Genomic DNA, 6000 nt, shown 5'->3' on the forward strand with positions numbered 1-6000 from the left:
TGATAGAATACATTTTTTTTTTTAATTATATAGATGCAATAGAATTTCTTATAACATCCGCTCCATGATAATTGTCATCTATCATCAAGCCAAGACACCAATGATAGAATATAGAGTTATATAATAATAATAATAAATGCTTAATTCTAACTGTAGAATATTTAGTTCTATATACAAACACAACTATAATATATAAATAAATGCCAATTAATAATTTTTATAATGATCAAATTTCATATTTAGAAAAGAAAAAAAAGGAAAAAAAAATTATATTATATTAAAATTTCCTGTGCATCGGATGGATAATCAACTAATCTATATATTGGTGGTTTCCTGGTTTTTTCATATTTCCTATGAAGGTTGCTACGTCAAGTTCTTGGTAAGTTCTTGATTTTCAAAGTATATGTAATTAACCAAGGCAAGGTGTTTTTATTCTCTTACAAATTTCAAATTTAATTTTGATTGTAAATGTACAATATTAGGAGTAGATCTAGTTTTTGTTCCACTGCTTTGTCATGCATATGATGTATGATGGTTTTCCCAACAATACTAACAAATTAAAAAATCAGCAATCTATACTGTTAACATGTATTATGTTATGGGCTTTAGGCCAAGTTAGTTTACTTGTATAGCACACTTGTACTTGTACTACACTTTACTTGTACCTCACACATATGCCTCCTATATAAAGGCACTCATGTATATTCTTTAATCAGAAAATATAATACAACTCATTCAGTATTTCTATCATGGTATTAGAGCAATTGCTCTAATTTTCTTATGTCTTGCAGTCTTGTTTTGTTGGTATTTTCCGCTGCTTCAACTTCTGTGGTCAGTAAACCCTTTCACTGCCCTCTCCCGACAGCTCCGCCGCCGTCAGAGGTCCTCAGGATTGAATCTCCACCGCCAGAAGCTCCTCCTCCGCCGCCAAAACCACTGCCATCATCGGATCTGTCACCTCTGACCTCCGATTAGGACATAAGATATATCACTGTGTAGATATTCAATCGCTCTACACATAGCCGCCGGAAAAATCAACCTCTGACCATTAACGCACCGCCACGCGCCGGTCAAAGTTTCGGCAAATTATTCCACGCGGTTCACGCACCACCACCGTAGCTCCGATCTTGTTGCCGCTGACACCATCAGAATCGTCTTTCTCCGATCTGCATCTTCGAAAAAAGAATCGGCTTCATCTGATGGCTGACGCGCCCTCATGTGCTACCCTAATCTTCAGCGAATTTTATCTACGCGCCGCTGGGTTACCTGCTGACGTCATCGATGATGTCATAACTACCACGTCAGCCCTAGCTGACGTCACCTGCTTACGTCATCGCCAGTCTGCCTGCTTACGTCATCCGTTGACTTTTTCTTTGACGGTTGACTTTGACTAGGTTTGACCGTTGACTTTTTCGTAGAGTTGACTTTTTGCAGTCCAGGTGTTCCTTACCCAGTTTTTCGTGTAGATTTCATTTTTATAGTCCATTTTTGCATATTTTTCTTCTAAATGAAGAATAAGGACAAGTCTTCTTCTTGTTGCAATAATCATCACCGACAATCCACCAAACGTTTTTGCAATTTTTGCAAACGTTTTGGCCACAATATTGAGACTTGCTATCATCGCGACAAATCAGCCTTTTTCAATTTCTGCTGCTATTGTTGTTAACACTGAGAGTGTCCAACTAATGGCTCCCGTCTCTCCACAGTCTAAGTCTTCAGAACGCACTTTCACCATGTCCACAGATGACCTTAAAAACATCATCGCCAATGTCATTCGTATGGTTGGTAATGCATCTTATTCCTCTTCTCTCTCAGCTTTATCTAGTATGTCTCCTTCCTCTTGGCTTATGGATTCCGCTTGTTGTAATCACATGACACCTCACTCGTCCTTATTTTCTGAACTCAAACCTGCACCACATCCTCTTAATATTCGCACAACAAATGGTTCCACAATGTCTGGTCATAATATAGGTTCTATTTCGACTTCCAACCTTTTAGTTCCTGGGGTCTTTAATGTTCCTGACCTTTCTTACAATTTATCTTCTGTGGGACAATTAACTGAGTTGGGTTATCGCATTATATTTGATTATTCTAGGTGTATTGTGCAGGATCCGAGGACGGGACAGAAGCTTGGGACTGGTCCTAGAGTTGGGCGTATGTTTCCCTTGGACAACCTTCGTCTTCTACTTGTTGCTCTTGTTTCTGTTGCTGCAACTGCTATAGTTTCTTCAATTCCTCCCCTTGCATTTTGGCATGCTCGACTTGGTCATGCATCTTCCTCTCGAGTACAACAATTAGCTTCTAGAGGTTTGTTAGGTTCAGTGTCTACAGAAAATTTTGATTGTGTTTCGTGCTAGTTAGGAAAACAACTAGCTTTGCCTTTCAATACTAGTGAATCAATATCCACTAATATCTTTGACCTTATTCATTTTGATGTTTGGGGTCCTCTATCTCCAGTATTGGTGGGTCTCGATATTTTATTGTCTTTGTTGATGATTACTCTCGCTATAGCTAGATTTTTAATATGAAACATCGTTCTGAATTACTGCAAGTATATTCTAATTTTGCAAAAATGGTTGAAACTCAGTTTTCCAAACGCATCAAAATTTTTCGATTTAATAATACTCTTGAATACACTTAATATGCTTTCCAAGCTGTTTTGCATTCCTATGGCGCTGTTCATCAACTAACTTGTCCAAGTACCTCTCAGCAAAATGGTAGAGCCGAATGGAAACTTCGTCATATTCTTGACACTGTTCGTGCTCTCCTTCTCTCTGCCAAAGTTCCTGCTCCTTTTTGGGGCGAAGCTGCTCTTCATGCTGTTTATGCTATTAATCGTATTCTGAGTCCTGTTATCCAAAATCAAACTCCATGTGAGCACCTTTTTGGATCACCTCCAGACTATCACCACCTTCGCTCCTTTGGTTCTGCTTGTTTCGTTCTTCTTCAGCCACATGAGCATAACAAACTTGAGCCTCAATCAAGGCTTTGTTGTTTTCTTGGCTATGACAAAACTCAAAAGGGGTATTGTTATGATCCTATCTCTCATCGTCTTTGTATTTCCCGCAATGTTGTCTTTTGGGAACATCGCCTCTTTGTCGAGCTCTCTCACTTCTGTGCCTCCCTATCTTCCTCCTCTGTTTTAGATCTTTTTCCAGATGAGGCACATATTCCTTCTATAGCTGCTCCTGATCCTCCTGTAGTTGCTCCTGATTCTCCTGTAGACTTCTCTGTCCAACCACTAGATATCACTGATTCCTTTCCTAGTTCACCCTTTAATGAACAGATGGAAGATGAACAGGTTGTAGACGAGCTACCTAAACCCAACCCTGAGCTTGGGTCCCCTGCTCTTGCTCCGCCTGAAGATCTTGCACAAGACATTCCACCTCGTCACTCAACTTGGGTAAGATCTATTCCTGCACATTTACTTGATTATCATTGTTACACTGCCCTTGCTACACTACACGAGCCTCACACCTATCGTGAGGCTTCCACTGACCCTTTATAGCAGATTGTAATGAAAGAGGAACTTGATGCATTATCTAAAAACCATACTTGGGATTTGGTGACACCCCCCCAGGAAATCTGTGGTTGGTTGTAAGTGGATCTACAAGATTAAGACTCGCTCTGATGGGTCTATTGAGTGCTACAAAGTTTGTCTTGTTGCAAAAGGGTTTACACAGGAGTATGAGATTGATTATGAAGAGACCTTTGCTTTGGTTGCTCGTATCTCATCTGTTCGTACCCTCTTAGCTGTTGTTGCTGCCAATAAATGGGACATTTTTCAGATGGATGTCAAAAATGCATTCCTTAATGGGGATTTAAGTGAAGAAGTTTATATGCAACCTCCTCCTGGTCTCTCTGTTGATTCAAACAAGATGTGTCACCTTTGATGTGCACTTCATGGCCTTAAACAAGCTCCACGAGCTTGGTTTGCCAAATTCAGTTCTACCATCTTTCGCTTGGGTTACATAGCCAGTCATTATGATTTTGTCTTATTTCTTCGTCGCACTGACAAAGACACTATTTTACTTCTCCTCTATGTGGATGATATGATCATAACTGGTGATGACCTCAGTGACATTCAAGAACTCAAGGATTTTCTCAATCAGCAGTTTGAGATAAAAGATCTTGGACATCTCAGCTACTTCTTGGGTCTTGAAATCACTCATTCTACAGATGGACTTTATATTACTCAAGCCAAGTATACTTCTGAACTCTTGTCTCGAGCTGGACTCACTGATAGCAAGACTGTTGACACTCCAATTAAGCTTAATGCGCATCTGACTCCCTCAGGAGGGAAACCATTGGCTAATCCCTCTCTTTATAGACGCTTGGTTGGCAGCCTAGTTTATCTCATTATCACTCGTCCAGACATTTCTTATGCTATTCACTAGGTGAGCCAGTATCTGTCTGCTCCACGATCGACTCACTATGCTGCTGTTCTGCGCATTCTTCGATACCTAAAGGGCGCTCTATTCCATGGTCTTTTCTACTCTACTTAGTCTCCTCTTATTCTCCGTGCATTTTCTGATGCTGATTGGGCAAGAGATCCCACTTATCGCAGGTCCACTACTGGTTATTGGTTTCTTCTTGGTTCTTCTCTAATTTCTTGACGAATCAAGAAACAAACTCATGTGGCCCGTTCTAGTACTGAAGCAGAATATCGTGCCCTTGTTGATACCACATCTGAGCTCCTTTGGCTACGATGGCTTCTCAAAGACTTAGGTATGTCTACATCCTCTGCTACTCCTCTTTATTGTGACAACCAGAGTGCCATTCATATTGCTCACAATGATGTCTTCCATGAACAAACTAAACACATCGAGATTGATTGTCATTTTATCCGTTATAATCTTGTCCATGGTGCTCTCAAATTGATCTCAGTCTTCTCTAAAGATCAACTTGCAGATATCTTCACCAAGTCACATCCTAAGGGACGCCTTCGTACTTTGGTTGACAACCTCAAGTTGGTCTCACATCCGTCTTGAGTTTGAGGGGGGCTATTAACATGTATTATGTTATGGGCTTTAGGCCCAGCTAATTTACTTGTATAGCACACTTGTACTTGTACTACACTTTACTTGTACCGAACACATATGCCTCCTATATAAAGGCACTCATGTATATTCTTTGATCAGGAAATACAATACAACTCATTCAGTATTTCTAACATATACATTATTCACAATCACAAACACATACGCTTTAAACAAAGGAAAAATAAAGGTAGCAGTCTGAGGACACTATGAATTCATTTAAACACCCTTTGCAGGGGATTCCTCGACCAAATAACGTATAGAACAAGTGCATGGTTAGAAAATATGACGACAAACAAGACACTATGGAGCATGGACAACAGGGCAGACTTATGATTTTAAGCTAGGGGGCCGAAGTATAAGAAAAAAAAAACCAAATAGGTATCCATATAGTATTAACAAATTATCAACTAAGATAAATGCACAAAATCATTGTTTCTTAATATATTAAGATGCAATTATCTACCAACGACGACAAGAAAAAGAAAAACACAAAATAATATTGTTTCTTAAGAGCATCAGCTATTGCAAAAAAATTTATTTTCACAAACCAAAAATTATTTTTTCTATTTTAATATAGCATTTAAAATGTCTCATACAGTAGTGTTTTCCATATTTGGTGTTCTAAATACTAAATAGTTAGCATTTAGAACACTTGATACTAGTACTCTAATACTGGACTGACTAGGATTTTTATTTTTTATTTTAAAGTTTTGTTTTTGTTAAGTTTTTGAGTTGAGTAGTTGCTAGTTAAGCTAGGCTAATTACAAGGGAGGGGGTCTAAGTTTTTGAAAGAGGGAAGCATAACTCTAGAAATAAAAATATATAACCAATAAAATTTTTTTTTTCTTGGGGGGAGGGGGGGGGGGGAGCCCAAAATTTTTTTCCTTTGGGCCAGGGGGGCCGGGCCCCCTAGGTCCGTCCCTACATTAATTTGTTTTTCGTAGTATTATAATTGGGA

This window comes from Quercus robur, chromosome 5 (genome assembly GCF_932294415.1).
Source record: "Quercus robur chromosome 5, dhQueRobu3.1, whole genome shotgun sequence".
NCBI lineage: Eukaryota > Viridiplantae > Streptophyta > Magnoliopsida > Fagales > Fagaceae > Quercus > Quercus robur.